Source organism: Panthera pardus, unplaced genomic scaffold (assembly GCF_024362965.1).
Source record: "Panthera pardus isolate Hobbes unplaced genomic scaffold, ASM2436296v1 HiC_scaffold_11, whole genome shotgun sequence".
Taxonomy (NCBI): Eukaryota; Metazoa; Chordata; class Mammalia; order Carnivora; family Felidae; genus Panthera; species Panthera pardus.
The window spans coordinates 32199103-32218477 of NW_026526666.1; positions in this window are offsets into that span (position 1 = coordinate 32199103).

Genomic DNA, 19375 nt, shown 5'->3' on the forward strand with positions numbered 1-19375 from the left:
AAGAAATGAGCAGAAGTTTAGAAAGAAATAATAATAAAAAAACTCTTCCATCAAATGTTTTTGAAATATGTGTACACACACACACACACACACACACACACACACACATGTTTTCCTATAAAAATTAGTCTCCCAAAAAAAGATTTATAATGATATCAAGGACTAAAGAGTTGAACAACCATTCAGCAATGTCTTCTTAATTTTAGTTAGTGCATTCCTTAAAGGAGAAAATGCACATACAAATGTGAAGGTTTCTTTGGATACATTTCATAAGTATTAATAGTACTTGACACTAAATAAATAATGGCCATATCTACTTGCCCACCTGTCCTTTCTGAAGGCTAAGGACCATTTACCTCAGCAAACTTGGAAAGTAGTTTCCATTTCCACAGTAGGATTACCCTAAACAAAATTTCTGAAGCAGAAGTCCATTGTATACTACCTTGGCACTCACTTAAAAAACCAGAGAATGCCCAATTAGCTTGTTAATGCTGTCTGGTCTTTGAGACCATGTGATACTTCAGCAAAATTATTCAAAGCTCGAAGTCACTCAAATGCTCAATGACTCCAACATTAGGTAAAGATTTTAGCATCACTAATTATTAGGAAAATGCAAATCGAAACCACAATAAGATATTGTTCACATCTGCCAGAATGACTATTATCAAAAAGGTAGGAAATAACAAGTGTTGGAGAAGATGTGGAAGCAAAGGGAACCTGTGAACACTGTGGGTGGGATTGTGATTGATGTAGCTACTATGGAAAACAGTATGGAGATTCCTCAAAAAAAAAAAAAAAAAAAAGAGTAGAAACACCATATGGTCCAGCTGTTTGACTTCTGGGTATTTATCTGAAGAATATGAAAACACTGATTTGAAAAGATATATGCACCCCTATGTTCATTGCAGCATTACTTACAATAGCCAAGTTATGGAAGCAGCCCAAGTGTCCATCAGTAGATGAGATGAATGGATAAAGAAGATGTGGTATATATACACAATGGACTATTACTCAGCCACAGAAAGAGTGAAGTCTTGCATTTGTGACAGCCTGGATGGACCTTGAGGGTATTATGGTAAACAAAATAAGCCAGATGGAGAGAGACAAATACTGTATGCCTTCACTCATAGGTGGGATCTAAAAAAACCCTATGAAAACAAACGAATGAATAAAATAAGACAAAAGCAAACTCATCGATACAGAGAACAGACTAGTGGTTACCAGAGAGGAATGGGTTTGGAGGTGGGCCAAAAAGATGAAGGGGTTAACTGTATAGTGGTATTAACTAGACTTGGGGTGGCAATGAGTTTGTAGTGCATACAGACGTTGAATTATAAAGCTGTACACCTGAAACCTATATAATTAGAAAAAAAGAAAAAGAAAGAAAATGCCACTTACGAACTGGTAAGAATCTGTAGAGGAAACATCAATATAGGGGAGTCCACTCATGAAATTGAATATGGTTCGAATACCATGTTCAAAGATATGGTACAATAAGATAGCTTATTATGACATAGATCTCCATTTGCTGATGTTTGGAAAGTTGTTACAAACAGTATTTATTGTTTGATTGCATTTTTATAAAGCTTTGGGTATATTAAAAAAGATTCCTCAACAGTATATTTGGATTAATGAAACAACAATACCTTATATTACTGTAACACATTACACTTTACAGTGGCTTCACAGAATAGACAGTGTTGCCCCCATTTTAAAGATGAAGGAAGGGAAGCCCAGAAAGGTTAAGTGAGTGATTTTCCCAAGGTCACATCGAAATCGGCAGAGCCGTCTCTTTGTACTTCAGTCAAAGGAAGATTGAGACAGGGTCTGATGTGGGACATAGCGTGAAACATTTAAAAAAAAAAAAGTCTTTAATTTGCAAAACCTAAGTCAACACATTTGTGTAAATTGAACATTCAAACTTCCCTTTTGGGATAACTGGATGAGATGATACATGTCAGCTGATGCCTTCAGCCAGACTCCTAAGAATCTGAATCTAATTATTGAGGAAAAAACTACTTGTACTCTTTCCTCCCGTCATGTTGAAGGTTATACACTTATGTACTCATTACTTGCTTTTTCTAAGAAAATGTGCATGTGGTGAGAGGGCTGCTATAACATTCTTTTTTCCAAATGTCCCTAACTGTTACCAGCTAGTACAATGCCTTGCACAAAAGTAGGGTGGAATAAATGCTTTTTGATCTTAATTATGATTTCTGACAGATAGCAACCAAATCTTGCTCCAAAGCAATAGTTTCAGATTTATCCAACTCTTGATTAGCCCTGAAAATAGGGAAATAGCATGGATAATTGAAATCCACAGACAAACAAATCTCATGTTACAAATGGCGTCAATCTCTCCCTCAGCAAACCTTTCACTATAGCTAATAACAAAATTATGTTGACTGGTTTGAGTTTTATCATTCTGCCCCCCTCCCCACTCTGTTCTTGTTGAGGTACTGCTGAGTGGAGAAAGGGTTTACAGAAAATAGGTAACAGGATTAATAAAATCAAGAGTTGATTAGAGTAAAACATCTCTTTGTTTTATTTTGACAACTATGATACATGCATGTGGGTGTTTAACAAATGCTTTTTAATGAGAGTGATATATGATGATAAAAATATATCATCCTGTCTCTTCTTTTATCGCTGACCTAGATCACAATTCCTGGGGTTGCTCAGAAACCCTCGTACCTGCCTTGTGTATTAAAGCATTACTTAATGTTATGCATGCATTTATTATAAGCCAGCAAATAAACTTCCAGCAGTAAGGACACAAAGCCTTTAAAAATATAACATTGTGTGAGGTTAAGATCCAGAATGGAGTATATATCTTTAGTTATAGAAATATTGGGTGTCTTTAAAAATGGTCAGGCTACTTGACACATTTAGAAAATACTTCCTGTTTACCCAAGGAAAATGTACTGAGAAAAGGAGATATGGAAATTATTTGATATGTTTATTTTATGACAGTGCTACATTTTATATAAATATAGGGAAGTTGCATGCATTGGGCTGTAGAGCTACACCTTATAGAATTGGAAAGGCTGAATGCATTGGCACCAGTTCTCTACAATATCTGTGTCTTCTTTTTTCCTTATCAAGATAACTTGGATTGGTTTGAGACTGGGCTATGTGCCAGTTAAAATTTCCCACCTCCCCAGATTCTTTTACAGCTAAGGTCATGTGACTAGTTCTATTCAATGATACGTGAGCAAACTCTACCAGTGGAGGCTCTTGGCAACCAATTGTTTTCCTATTAAAAGGGACAAACTCAGCTGCTACATACCTTTTGCCATTCCTTCTTTTCACTTGGGATGCAGACACAATGCCTGGAGGGAAAGGGACCATCTTGTGACCATAAGGGGAAAACATACACACTGAGGATGATAGGAAAGACAGAGGAAATTGAGTCTCTGAGGAAATTCAGGGCCATTGAACTAGCCCCCGCCTGCCTCCCCCTAAATGAAAAATTCCTATTTGGTGAAGCCAGTGGAGTAGAGTTCCTGTTACAGACAGGTGAACGATAGAGCGAGATACAACACGTTTGTTAGAGTATGGTCTCTGAGAATATAGGCTCCTAGTACTCTACATTGGCTGTCACTCCTATGTTTTCTTCACATTTCCCGAAGTATATCATGACGTACTCCAGCCATGGTTTCTTTCAACCAGTAGTCAGACTCGTTGGTCAACGCTCTCAGGCTACAATGTTTGTAATACTATGCATAAAGTTTAAGAACTTCCACCAATTCCTAATTGCCTGATAATTTTTATATTTGTTTTTTTAGACCAATCTCTTAACAGCATCTCAAGTCACCATAAGAGTTGAAGTTTCACATCCAGAAGGAAACATGTATATATTCAGGTATGCTCATACACGTATTTAAAATGAATCTCATATTTACAACACTCTAAGAAATCGATGCCATACAGGTCAATACTGAACAAGGTATGCTTGGCATATTTTTTTTTTTAACCTAAGTTTTTCGGAAAGGTGCATTCTATGGGAACATTTGGAATCAGAGCTATGTTGCTAATAGTGTACTAGAACTATAAATAAGTGATCCTTTTTAATACCTGGTGGAGATGGGGAATTGCAAGATGATGTCTATGGTTGTAAAAAGACCATCAAAAAGTTGGCAAGGAGATCATGGTCATACCATTTCCCCCATTTTTTTCATTTTATGAACACATCCCAGAGTTTCGGGGCTGGACTAAGAGCTTCTGCACTTGCTGCATTATGTAAACATTATAATCTGTGTCCGTGTAGGTATTCCCCAGGTGTCTTTAAGCTCCTGGAGGACGGGGATTCTATTTATTCACCCCAGTGTCTGTCACATGCTCAGCACAAGCTGATTAAATCCAATATGGTGAGATAGGAAAAGAGCAGGAGTTAAGGAATTTAGAATTGCAGCCTTCTCCTTTATTTCTCTTTTCTCTTGGCTTTCCTGCTAGAGAGAAGGGTAGAGTAAATAGAAATAGGGCAGATGCAGAGCTTTTGACAGAGGTTAGAGTAAATAGAAATAGGGCAGATGCACAGCCTTTGACACTCGTTTTGAGGGGGTTGTAAATAAAGCCTCAAAAATTCTTCACAAACCAGGAATTATAAATAACTTGTGCTTTTTAGCTTGGGAGGAGGGTAGACAGAAAAACTATCATCAAAAAGAATTAATAACCAGTGGGGAAAAATCCCTAATTGTTTAAAATGTCTATATATCCATAAATTATGCTTTAAATGGCTTATGGGTATCCTACTTAAATATTGCTTTCTTTAGTTTATATGCTAATTTTTAAATAATTTCTGACAATTTTAATAAAACTTTCTGTAAGAAAAGTTTAATTGAATGGGAAAACATTTAATAGTTGTAGATAATCGTGACTGGAAAGACTTGCTATTTGGACCAGGGGCTCACAACAAAAAACATCATTATTCACTAGAGATAAATTATTTGGAGGAAATAATAACTCTGGACTGTGTGCAAATTTCGGGATATAAACAGACAGTAAACATCACACAATATGAATATTTTAATTTGCCAGATTACCAACAATTTCTGCCTATTGCTGCATATCAGGAGAGCTGGCATCTCCTTCAAAGTTTCTACGAATCAGACGCTGGTTTCTAATGCATGTGGTCACCATCGGTTAACCAGAGTATCCAGGCAACCAGAGCATTACATTTTCTACCCACATGGAACTCAGCTAGATTCCTGGCCTCATAAGGACAGCTCTCAAAGGTGATGAAGAGCCATAAAATATTCCAGAACCCAGGGTTTCAGAAACACTGCTGCCAAGTTCATTTGCTTAGAGTGTTAGGCCCTTGCCCAAACTTGTCAGTCTTTTTAAAAAAATAAGTAACTAAACAATAAATAAATAAATAAATAAATAAATAAATAAATAAATAAAAAGAGAAAAAAAGAAAAGAAAGAAAAAGAGAAGTCTGAGAGGAAAAAACCCAAGAAGTTGGTTAAAAACATCACCTAATTTTTCATAGCTTCAATGTTAGCCAAGAATAGACTAAAGCATACCTGTCTGATTAACTTTTAAGACTGACAGATTGAAATGAATTTTATTGTCACGTCCTGGTAGCCTAGGCGTTTCCAAAGTGTGGATGTCTTCAAGTGACCATGAGGATTGTTCATTTCTTACATGAGAACTGATAAGCCGAGGAACACCGTAGAACACATTCTTATTTTATACACTAGGGTGATTTGGAACAGGAAACCACAAAGAACCCTGAGGGCCTCTGTTCAGGGCCCTTCCCGAATGCACAATTCCAGGTCTTAACCGGGAGAGTGGTGTCCTCCACCGGCAGGCACAGATGGGGATCCGGAAGCCTAAATTCTCTCTGCCTGGCATTGGGCTGCTAGGTGACACCTGCTTTTCATCCGAGGACAGCCTGCTTTTCATCCGAGGGCTGATGGTTTTAGGATACACTGTCTCTGAGCAGATGAAGCACCCTTGCTGTGGGTCAGGCCCTGACATTCTCATCATGCTCTTGGGATGAAACTCAAACAACTGCCTACAATTCACCTTGACTGCAGCCATTCCTTGTGTGTCTCCGATCCTCCACTAGTTCATTCTCATGAGGCAGTTTGTCACCGTTTCTTCCTCAGAAGCACAGCACAGAAAGAATCTTTTGGACACCAGTGCACTTATCCTCTCCTCCTGCCAGTCTACAAACATTCCTGTGGACTTTTCTGTTCTTCTCTTGACCTAGCTTCGACCCCATGTTTGAGACATCTTAAAAACCACTTACTTCCTCTCCACGGTCCTTATTTTGGCAGATTAGTTTTTACACCATCTCTGCCCTTCCCTGGTTCCTCTACCACCATCTGGCTCCTGATTCTTTGACACTCATTTTATCACCTGGATTTATCATTCCTAACCTTTCCCACATCCCATTAATTCTTTACCGCCTTCCCTTGGTTTCCCTGTGTTTCTTGAAATATTGCTCTTGAGTCCCTTTTCAGTTTCCTTCCTTCCATGAGAGGCTGGAGGTGGTGAGAGACCAATGGTCCGGGAGCACAGAGACCTGGAGCTCGCGGTAGGGCCTGTGTGAGAGTGGGCAGTCACTTCACTTCTCTCGGTCTCCGTTTCCTCCCATGTGAATCAGGGAAGTTTCCCTCTGGCTCAACATTGTCTGATGCTAGCATTTCTTTGTACTTTTAGAGAGGAGTCAGGGAAAATTACAGTGTAGTCTTTGCACCAGAAAAATTAATTGCAATGTATGAACCACTTGCTTAGCAAAAAAAGGGAGTTCACAGGTATATTTGGTGACATGACACTGAGAAAGATGGAGTTTGGGACTCAGGGTGGCATATTGGCTTTTCTGAAGGAAAAGCAAGCTCATGGTTTGTCAAACTGGATTAAAACCGGTCAAGTAAGATAGAGGCAATTTCGCTCTGCAAATGAAGTAAACAAGAGCTCCTCTCTGTTTTTCCCAACTCAGTACTGGATTTTAAAGATGTGTTCTCAGATGTCTAGTATTGTAGTTTCCACTCTGTAATAATGGAAAATAACCAAGGCCTTTATTTTAAACAAAAACCACTGTGGAGGTGGATCCAGGATGCGGACAGAAATAATACATTATTTTACGTAGCTGACATGGTACATTTGAGGGATAAAACACTGCACACACTATAAACAAATGAAAAGCCCCAGTCAGTCCTGTTAGGCCCAAGCTATGATCGATTGCAAACCCAGGGTTGTAAAATAAGTAACAGTCTGGAACCATGGTTTATCAACAGTTTTATTTTCCTGAGACAACTTTATCCTAGAGGGCTGGAAAAGTGCGGCGCCTCGGTTGGAAGAGGATTGTGTGATTTTCGGAGTATTTTCATCTTCTAAGGTTTGCACTCTGCAAAGTTGCTTTCACAAACTCCCGCACGCAATGTATTTGGGCATAACAGCTCTCAGAGGTTTTATTAGCCCCTTGGGTTGGCCCTGAGAAGAATACACTCGAAAATGTAAGTCGCAAACTGGAAAATGCTATTTTGATTAAAAAAAAAAAAATCTGAAATGTCCAGCCTACCTTTGTGGGTTGCTTTCTCTCTCTCTCTCTTTTTTTTCCTTTTTCCTTCTTTAAGGGAAGGGAATTGGCAGGGTGGGAAGCATTTTTTTATTGTGCCTCCTGATCTTTTCTGAATAGTCATTTAAAAGTGGCATAATAAACTCATCCTTTTCAAGGCCCATTCTTTTTGTGCGTGACGATGGGGAGAGAGGAAGCTGAGCGCCTGCACGTTTACTCAGCTCTTCCAGGGTTCTGAGAGAGAGGCTGTTGCCCTCGTGGGCGGACCCAGCACCTCTCACCTTCGTTCCCAAACATAAATTCCCAACTGCCCGGAATCCCTATCCCAGCGCCGGCGGGGGGGGTGGCACGCGGCCGACTGGCACTGGAGTCACCCACTCCCTTCCCCACGCGGATTGCGAACGTTTTATTCATTTACTCCGCGTCTAGGCTGTGGGCCGGGGCGCCCCCGCGGAGGCCAGGCGGGAAGCCCCCAGGACTGGCGATCGGAAGGAGAGGGGGTTGGGGGTGGGGGAAGGGCAGACCCGGGGGCCGGGCAGCCTCGACAAAAGGCAGCGGCGAGGTGGCGGAGCAGCGCACGCGGCTGCGGGGCGCGGGCGGGCCGGGCGGAGGCGCGCTCCGGCTGAGCGGCGCCCGCGGCAGCCCCAGCGGCAGCTGCGGCGAGAGGAGCGCGGGCGGCGCGGGGAGCGGGCGGGACGCGCCCAGAGACACGCAGAGAAAGGGCAGCGCCGCCGCCTGCTGCCGTCCTCGGCGCGGTTAATCACGCGCTCCCCTCTCGCTGCTGATTTGCAAGAGCAGATTAATCAGAGAGCGCGGCTTGATGAAATTTGCTGTTATTGTGCCCATTTTTAGCAACATCTTTTATTATCTTCATTATTCATTTACAGGGGACCGGCATCAATTATGCAAATGCAGACTTTGCAGATTACTTCATTTGCCGCTATTGTTTGTGGAAATTTAATTATTAAATATTATTAAGCTTGCGTTTTCTTCAATTTTCCAAGGCTTAGTTTCATTTGATTTTTCCTCCAGCTGCTCTTCTTTCCTTTCAGTGCCAAAACAGCTCCTCATCAAAGCGGCTCTGGCATGTGAAGACCAAATAAAATCTCCTCAATTTAATAATTTTGATGTTAGTCCCTTGTTCTCAGCTGCTTGCTCAAAGCAATGCAGAGAGGAACGCGGAGCACATTCAATTTAATGAGCAGAAATTGAATTCAAGTTTGTTCGGAATTGACTTCAATTAAGCAGAGTCTTAATGATAAATTAATCTCTTTTCTTTATTCCCTAGAATTTGTTTTTCAAAGTAGGAAATTGGACTACATTGAAAGACCAAATAAAGAATACCAATTTTAACTAGATCATGGAACTGATAGCAAAATTTAATTCTTTATAGTAACGTACTTGGACAAATAGCATTCTTTCTATGGCATGTATTATAATTTATATTCATTGTTACCACTTACACTTCCATGGCATGGATAAAATGGCAGTTGAATTAAATATGGGCTTGTAATAGACTTCAGAGTTTTAATCTTTATTAAGAAACTCTAATTGAATGCATAATTAGCTTTTCAGGCTTTAGGAAATTCGGTTTAGTATCTATGTGAACTGGAAACATTGATCAGGAATTTTAAAGCAATTTTTATGAGTTTATTTTGAGGAGGAATTATCAGGCTGTATATAAAATGTCATTTTAAACTGAATAGCACGGATCGGAGAAGCAAGGAATTAGGTTCATCCTGTGTTGCTGCGGACTCGGAGCCAGGCTTCCTAGGAACCAGGGCCAACACTGGTAATTTTAAGTTCCTTTTATTAAAACCTCTAATGTTCCTTCAGGCCACCAAATCCATTATTCCTGTCCAGACCCTGCTGAAAATCAAACTCACAGCTACTTGGGGATTTTAATGAGGGCGTCCATATTGATTGCATGGTTCTACTGTTTGGGTTTGCTGCCACTGTCAAAAATGTACCTGACATTTTTTTCCATCTGAATCATGGATCATCTTTTCTGGAACATGCAGAGCATAATTCTCCATGCTCCAGTCTGCAAAGCACTCTATCTACATATGCCAAATGTTATTATTGCAGTTCCTTCAGGAGTGACCTTAGAAGAGACGATGTTTGTTCCAAAGAACTTCAAGCTGTTCACTGTGGTATATTCATAGTCACAAATTTAAAATACATCAGTGTGAGAAAATACATTTAGGCTGTGTACTGTTTCACAGAGTGTGTGGGTCTCCTCCCCTCTGCTTCCTGCTCCTTCCATGTGCGCGTTTTATTACTCTTGGCCACTCAGACATGGTGCGTGCAAATTTGACTTTGCCGTGATTTTTAAATTGAATTGCCCGTGATGGAGATTATCTTCTTTGTGTGACAGTACAGTACGTCATTTCCAGTACTTTTCAGGGTCCACCTGCTCTATGTTCAAATTAAAGATTTATATAATAATAGAATTTTAAACCAACAGGGTGCTTAAAAATCACCTGGTCCAACTCCTATGTTTTATAGATGAGGAAACTGAGGCGCATAAATGTTATGTAAATTTCCCAAGGCCACAGAGTCAAGGCCAGAGGCAGAGCCAGGACTGAAACTTGCAGGTTTAACTAACTTTGGGGCCAAAGAAACTCTTTTTTTCACTATTCAAGTCTGCTTCCAAGTTGTGTAGTGACATCTTTGAGTAAGTGGAAACTAGTTTAAAAAAGACAGGATTTAATTTATTGTCTTGTTCAAACTGGGAAATATATTGATTAAAGTGCATAAAAGCACACACAAACTCGGTAAGCCTATTTATCTGGAACTTAGACAATTGGGAAGCCTAAATAACGGGATTGCTTTGTGCTCTACTTTAGTGGGAAGGGAACAAATGAAAAGTTAATAAGGTAGTATCAGGGATTTTTTAAAACAAAAAACCAGGAAGCTTTATAGTACCCTGGGCTCTGTGCACATTAAGTCCTATATTCGACAGTGGGGGTGACAACATTTTCAATTAGTATTTCCAGTATTTACTTATCCCATCCCCCATGAAGTGGTGCTATCTCAGACCTCCTTCATTTCATTGCAATGTTTCATTTGTTCAACCTTAATGAGCTGTGAGTACCCGGCAATTTGCTAGATGTTGAAAGTAGAAGAATGATAAGCCTGTAGGAAGTTACAGTTTAGCTAGTGGGGAAAACAGAAAGGAGCCAATAATTATTGTATGAAATAGTAAGTGTTCTAACGTGCACAGAGCACTGGGGGCACATCTAATGCAGAATGGGAGGCCTGGGAAAGCTTTTCCATGCAGTGTTCTCTTGGGCCCTACATCCAAGGGCAAGTCACCAAGGTGGAGAGGTGTTGGTGGTATGGGTTGGAGGGGTGGGGGCAAGGGTGGGAGTCTACCAGGTAGAAGGAAAAGCAGGTGGCATGGCAGGGAGGTATGGGATGGAATGAAAGCTATAGGCTTGTGTGAGGACATGCTGGGAGATTGAACTACAAAGCCAAGGTTAAGGCTAGTAAGTGCTTTTTGTATTGAGGACAAATCATTTCTTCCTTTAGTCTGGAAGGCAACTGTTTGTGCAGCTTCTGCAGGAGTACAAATATTCCTGGAACTGTGGTAATCTCATCTGTGTCTCTTATGAACTAATAATGTCTTAGCTATTACTTCAACAGTGATGAGCTGTAACAAAAAGCAGATTAGAGGAATTTGGAGGATGGAAAGGGGACAGGAAATGGGTGGAAGAAAGAAGAAAGAAATGGAGACATTGATGGGGGGGCAGGTGGAAGGAGGCACTTAAAATGAACTGTGTATTTACATCTTTGCCCAGGACCCAGGTCAACATCAGTCCTTGGGCCTTTAAAAATCACCTGTGCACCTTCTATTTCATAGACGATGGCTAGAATTTTACTTCTCTCTTGGTAAACTGTATAATGAGAATTTGCAATGATGAGTTGTAATGTCTGGAATGATGATTTTCTAAGAAGTCAACACCCAATAAAATTAAAACATAAAATCTTATTAAGTCTCATTAGAGTATTGTACCAAGTTTCTGAGGCTCAGTTTCCAACTTATGGTGAGTAGGGGGTAGTTCAATTAATGAAAACATTGAGTTAACCAGAATACCATATTTTTCCACCATTCTAAATAAATTACCTTACTAAATCCATTTTATTTGCAGATCTATAAAATTGGGTTTTCAATACTCTATGTGAGAAAAGTAACATAAATATAAGCATATCATATACAAAAGCATTTCAGATAAAATCAATAACATTTTCTTCCAAATTAAAAGAAAAAATCCTCCAGCAGAATTATGTAATTTCAATGATAAGAGTTTATCACTATGTGTTGAAAAAAATTTTGAAAAAAATTTTAAAGCAATAGAAATCTGAACAAAAGCTGTAAAGAGAAGTGATGTTACCCCATTGTGAAGGTTGCATTTTTTATCTACAGTTGATTCAGTTCAAAGAGAGCTTTGTTTGAAGATCTGCTCAAACTTCAGTTTAGTGTGGAAAGGGTGGGGATATTGTTGTATACCTCTCAACTTAAGTTTAATTAAAATACTGGCTAAAATCATTCACGATCGTCAAGATATGGAAATGAACTAAGTGTCCATTAAAGGATGAATGGATAAAAAGATGTTTATATCTCTACCAGATGTTTATATCTCTCTATCTCTCTATCTCTATCTCTATCTCTATCTCTATCTCTATCTCTATCTCTATCTCTATTGAGAAAGGACTATTATTCAGCTTTAAAAGAGAAGGAAATCCTGGGGCACGTGGGTGGCTCAGTCAGTTAAGTGTCCGACTTCTGCTCAGGTCATGATCTCGCGGTCTGTGAGTTTGAGTCCCGTGTTGGGCTCTGTGATGACAGCTCAGGACCTGGAGCCTGCTTCAGATTCTGTGTCTCCCTCTTTCTCTGACCCTCCTCCACTCACACTCTGTCTCTCTCTCTCTCTCTCTCTCTCTCAAAAATGAATAATGAGAATAAATTTAAAAAAAAAAAGAAGGAAGGAAATCCTGCCCTTTGCAACAACATGGATGGACCTTGAGGACATTATGCCAAGCAAGATAAACCAGACAGAGAAAGACAATACTATGTGGGATCACTTACATGTAGAATCTTAAAAAAAAAAAAAAAAAAAGTCAAACTCATAAAAACAGAGAGTGGCAAAGTGGTTACCTGGGGGTGGGGGGAAACGGGGAGAGGTTGGTATAAGGATACAAACTTTCAGTTATAAAATAAAGTCTGAGGAGCTAGTGTAAAACATGGTGACTATAGTTAATAACATTATTGTATAATTCAAATTTGCTAACTGACTATAACTTAAATGCACCCAATAAGTAAGTAAGATGATTGGATGTGTTAATTAATTAGATAATGGGGAATCCTTTCACAATGTATATGTATATTAACTCACTTTGATGTACACTCTAAATATCTTACAATATTATGTGTCAATTATACAAATTGCACAATTGTACAATTATATAAAGCTGAAAAAAATACTGGTCACGAAAAGTTCTACATCTGTCTAAGGCATGTCTGAGTGCAAGATTATAGGCTTTTTAGATGGCCAGTTAATTGTTTATAATGTTAGAACCCCAACTGATAGATGTTGTTTCTTCTCTAGCTTTCTCCTGAGGAATTTAGCTGTTGCCTTGTCAGGGTTGGCCAATACACATTTTCTGCCTCATTTATCAACTTTACAATTCCAGCTCAACCCACTGGGTTCTTTTGTCCTTGTGTCTCTCATAGGTCCCTCTTGAAAACTTGTTTCTCTTGACCTCAATCTGAAGCAGTATAAGTAATTTTTTTGGATTTAGTGTCTCTTTTCTTTCTGTGATAACCTAGCTGCTTTGCCATTTATTCTTTTAGAACAAGATAGGTTTTCTAATTTACCATATTTTGGTGTTCATCTTACTTCAATGCAACCAACATTTGTTGAACCTCTCTGTATGAGGCATTATATGAAACATCTCAGGAGTTACAAAGATGAGTAGGATGCTTACTCTGTCCTTAAGCCGTTCATATGTGAGGGGTTGAGGTAATGGAGAAGCAAATAATTGTCATCAATGTAATAAATGTTATAATGGAGACAGAGACAGGGCTCTGAGGAAAGAGGTTGAAGGATCACTTAAGTAGGAAGGAAACTTAACCAGAGTGCTAAGGAGTCTGTTGGAGCTTGTCAAGGCGTGCAGGGCAACCTTGGAGTAGAGCAGGAAGCGCAGGGGTCTTGGTACCAGATGACTGGGTTAGAATCTGCTATGTACCTGCTGAGCCAGCGATTTCACCCCTCTGAAACTCAGCCATTTGGGATTGAGAATATCCAGCTTGCAGGGCAGGTGCTCACCTATGTGCATCAGGGTACGGCTGCACTCCTTTCCTGGTGTTTTTTTAGATCTTTAGACCTGGGAGGGGAAGAATTCCGCCTCTGGATACTGTCTCCCCTCCCCACCCCCATTGCCTAATTCTTTTTCTGCAGTGTGCCTAGAAGAAAGGCCAAGTCTCAGGTGACGTCTACATAGAGGCAAGGACTGGGGACAGGAGGAAAGCAGACGTTCCAATACTTTAGGCCACTCTGTGGTGTGTGCGTGTGTGCGCGCGCGTGTGTATGCGTGTGCGCGCGCTTGTGTGTGGTTGCGCGCGCGCGTGTGTGTGTGTTTGTGTGTGTGTGTGTGTGTGTGTAGGGGGTTATCCCTGCTCTTTTGTTTCTTTCTGCACTAGTATCCTCCCAAAGAAAAATAAGGAATAAATTGGAGAGTAAAAAGTAGAAAACCGTTGCTTACAATCCCTCCTTCTGGCAACCAATTGTTTGTATGTTTTCACTTCCTGGCAAACATTAAGCACTCAGTAAATTTATGATGAATAAATATTAAAAAAAATAAAAGATTTGGGGAACAAGGCAGATGGAATAAAAGGAGTCTAGTTGGAAAAGGTTCTTAGAGCTTTGGCATTTTTTTGAGGGTAAGGATCATGTATTTTATTCCTTACCTCCTTGCTCCCTATCTTTGGCAAATGGCTTTCAAATAAACAGGCACATCATATGAAGATAAAAAGCATCGTAACTTGACTTCCTTTCGTACCCAGAAAGAGTGATATAAAAGAGTTAACTTTGATTAAAAAAATAACAACAGGGAACCCAAATATGCTTACAGTAAACTTCCATGCAATATTGTGACACAGCACTGGAGGAGGGAAGTCATAGGATATGTGTGGAAATGAGAGAAAAAAGGCGATGGAAGAGACAAAGCAGGGGTGTGGGGGAGAGGCAGAGGAAGTCGAGAGAGAAAGATAAACTGGAGAAAATGAACACAGGACGGGAGAAAGAAGGAAAGGGAGAGATGGGGGGACAAAGGAGAGGATCATCGAAGAAAAACGGGGCAGTGTATGGAGTCTGCCATTTGGGAAACGTATTCTTTTCATACTCAGGATTCATTTCTGTGGTGGGTTTCACAGTGTTGTCACCTCATCATCCTCCCTCAAAATTCTCATTAACCACTGTTTATAGCTGTTTAACTGCTGCTTACCTTTGGATTTTCAAAGGCTCGACTCATAATGGGCTAGATAATCATAGTAGCCTGTCACAGGGAAATAATTATTCTCTTGGAGCATTATCTCTGGCACATATCTGGGCCCCGAGAAAAGGCTCTTCGTGTTATTACATTTTAAGAACTTGGAGGTTTTTTGAGATTGCCTTCTTTCAGGAACAGGATTTGATTCCCCCTCCCTCTCCAAGATGCCATCATATCTCAGAATTAGCTGAGCATCATTTTCTGCAACTTGGTCGCATTCTGGAAAAAGTAAATCGTGCTTACTGTGGTACTTCCTCCTGGGGAAAAGTGTTCTTAAGTCACAGGAAAGCAGTGTGCCAGCAGCTCAGAACACTATAAAAGTGAGAGCTGGGGGTGGGGGCCTTTGCAGGAAGGGCATTTATGGAGAGTTACCAGTTTTTAGTTTTTTCTTTAGAAATATTCTGTTACATTAGTAAGTAAGCTAAAGCAGAATGGAGAAGGGAAAATAATACTGAAAAAGGAAAAGAAAAGTCTGTTTTATGGAGTTTCATGAATTTTTAGGAAATGCCTGGTAAGGGGCGGGGGAACTGGGTGACTTCAGTGCAGCTTTGAAATGTAGGCTGAAAACATGGAGATTTTTCTGTTTGTTCTTCTGCTTGTTTCCATTTCCATGAATAGCTTTCTACTTCGGGGACCTTCTCCCACTACAGCTTGTGTGCTTGTTTTAGTTGGCTTTTGAATATCGATATCCAAAGATGTTTACTGTCCTTTAATGAAAAAAAAATCTTGTGTGTATTTCTTAGGTGGGGAGGGGAGGGTTGCCGACACACAATTTTGGCGCCTGGATTTCAAAAAAAGTTGCCCTTCTTATTTAAAATCGTCCTTCATAATACAAATTGCAAATAAGGCAGCATGCCAGTGCTGAAAAGTAATTTCAATTAAAATTCCCAGGGCTGTTCAGGGGCGACACAGGAGTCAGTCTTAACACATTGTCCTTGAATCTGGGCACAGCTTACCTGGAAAGCTTCAAAGAGGGACAAGTAATTTTAGTGTCACCTCCCTGTCCCTTCTGCCTCCCCACCGTCCCTCAAGCCATAAACAAAGAGATGAACACCCATTCCACAAAAAAAGGAGGTTTGGTGATCGTTTGTGTGGAAAAGCAGGTAATGGGCTATTAAATAGTTGTTTGTGAAATCACTGCACAGTACAGTGTTTACTTGTTTCTGCAAAAGTATTTCTGTTTACCCAGTTCTGGATAAAAAGCAGATCATGTGACACGGCCCCAGAGTAAACAATGTCCAGATAAATGGATATTCCCTCCTGTTTTCCGGTTCGGGCCTCTGCATTTTCTGTTGTTACACAAATGAACGAGGGGATGTGTGGATGAACATGCTCTTAGAATCCCAGCAAGTAGGGCTGGTCCGGTGTGTTGGAATATCCTATAGTAAAGGTTGGAATAGCCTGTCCCAAGGGTCCCTCCGCCCCCTGCCCTAAAGTATCTCCCTCAGCACCTTGTCATGGTGTTTAAAAATCACACACTTCTATTCTCCTTTATGTTAAGGCGGCTGGTGAAATCAGGAGTTGCTTTAGAGGAGTGACATTAGACTGACATCATTAACATTTTAGATCAAATAATACTTACATTTACTGAGGGCTTATTTACGAGCCAGGCACTATGCCAGAGATTTTATCCTTACTATTTACCCTCACAAGAATGCTAGGAAGCTGGTACTATTACTATCTTTAGGTTGCAGATGAGGAGACAAAGACACATGAGGGTTAAGTTATTTGACAAGTCTTAGAGTCGGCAAGCGGAGGAGCTAGGTTTTTACCTAGACTATCTGATTGCTGAGCCCGAGTTTCTTCTGACTTGGTGTCAACAGAGAATGACGTCCAGAAAAAACAGAGTATGGGGTTAAACTTTGACGTGGTGGGTCCGGGAGGGTGTTGTCCAGCAGATGAGGGAGTGCGCATAAAAGCGAACACTAATTAGAGGGAAGGTAGATGTCATGAGCTCCTGATCACTGCTGGGGGCTTGGAAGGGAAGGACTTGTGCAAATGAACATGGAAAAAGAGGAGGAGCTAAGGAGGCAGAAAGTTCATTTCACAGATTTGCTTGTGGCCCATTTGATGGAATCATTTTTCTTAGCTGTCTCTTAGATCCTGAAAATGCAGGACTTCGGCCCTTCTTTCATGTTTGTCAGCTACATGGCTTGCATGTAGTTCTGCAGCCATGAGATCCTGTGATCCTCAAAGGCATTTGAATTTCCAGTGCAGCCGAGGAACCCAAGAAGCAGAGGACTGCTGGCCAAGGCAAGAGTATAACCCACGTTGTTGGCTCTGAGGCCAGGCCTCTCTCCAGCACCCCCCCCTGGTAGCCTCCCATTTACTGCCCTGGGTTGTCCTGCAGGTTGCTTCTCTTTACACTCACACAGAACCCTTTCATTCTCTTTCAGCCTCTTTCATCTCTAGGAGATGGTACAAATTATACACTCAACTCCTCCAATCTCGATTTGGTATTTGGGTTCTGTTAATTCATTGTTATGTGCGGAATGCCTTCAGTGAACACAACAAGCTGCAGAAAATATAATTCTCTCTTAATGTATATTTACTAAGTGTATTTATTATTCATCAGGATGTGCATTTTAAAATGTGAGTCTAGATTCCCTCACTTTTAATCCCAAACAAATGTTAAAAGATTTATTTTTATAATAATCCCGGAATGAGAGCTAAGTAAGCCTCCCTGAACACGGCTTGCCAAGTGGTGGATGTTAGCTGTATATCCACACTAGATGCTCGATCTGTGCTTGCTATTGTCTCTTACCGTTTCTAGTGGCGATGCGCAGAAGCGTACTAGCACACCAGGGCCCATCAATGGTTGCAATTTGTTGGCACGGACTCTAGGGAAGAAGTACTGCAAGGGAAAATGTTAGAGTCTCATTTCTTTGCAAGATATAGATAGATATGGTGGGAGAAATAAAGGCAGATGGATGAAGGAAAGGGAATATGTGGGCCAAGAGATAAGAAAATGCGCAAAAATAAACTTCAAAGACCTCAAGGTGCTATCAACATGCAAATGTTTGAATAGTATATCAAGAATTTAACATGGATGCATTAAACATCCCAGAATGAATGATCCCTCCTTTCCCATCCTACGAGAAGGGAAGGTTCTAGGGCGCAGGTGCCAGTGTGAGGCTAGAACAGCAGGGGATTCCTAGTAATAGTCAAAGGCCAGTTTACATGACAACTCAATGGTGTGATTGCTGTCCTCTCGTTAGGTATGTTGGGGATCCATTTGAACAAGGCTGTTCAGCTGACTTTGGTAAGAATCTTTACTCCTTTGTGGTCTTTATTACAATTCTAAGTGGCATCTCGCACATGCCTCAACATCGAGAAGTTTTCTGCTTATCAGTTGCAGAATCTTTTCTCATTTGTAAGGACTAGTGAAGAGCTTCATTCCCATGCAGATGTTTTTGTCTGTGTGAACTCATAATACCCACAATACATTAATAACTAACAGTGAAACATGTGTTAAAATGGTTCCGTTTAAAAAAGTAGTTCAAGTGAAGACGTCATTCAGTATAAATCTAGGAATATTTTCTTCTTTGGGGTTGAGCATCACTACATGTAAAACACCATCATGGACAGCTGTACAGCTAGAGTTATAAACATAGAAAGAATAGAAGTTAATAAGAGAGTGGTGCAATAGTTTTATCCGACAATTCTTGTTTTCTAACATTGGGTGGAGTCAATGAAGCCAAAGCAGACACTGATCCCTGTGGTTTTGAACACACTTTCAAAAGACTAGGGGCAGAGATGGATGAAAAGGCATTCTCTTGTCCAAAAGACAGATGCAGAGTCCTATAAACCCCATGCTGTGATGATAAATTCTTCAAGTAAAATTTCAATGGAGAGAAATAGTTTGGGGAAATATTTGCATTGCATGAAAACTATATAGCGCACAGTACAGGGAGGGAAATTGAACATGGTTTCTACCTATGTTTCAAATAGAATCCCTTTGTGCGTATAGGGCTAGTATAAAATTTGATAATAATTAAGGTTAAAGAGTCAGATTTATCTAAAGAATCACTTTTACTCATGTGATATGACAATTTGAAAAAACAAGTAAAACAGTTTTAAAGAAATAGTAGAAAATAGCCACTTTATAAAAGAATGACAGCAAATCAAGTCAGCTGTTTGAAGTGGTTAAATCTTGGCCTCTGTCTCAAGCCTCTCTGTTCAATGCCACCATTGCTTCTTCTCTAAAAGATTTCCTGTTGACCAATGCTTTCCCAGTTAGCTCATCCTATGGGGAACAAAACCATCCTCCTCGCTGTAAGATACTAAGTG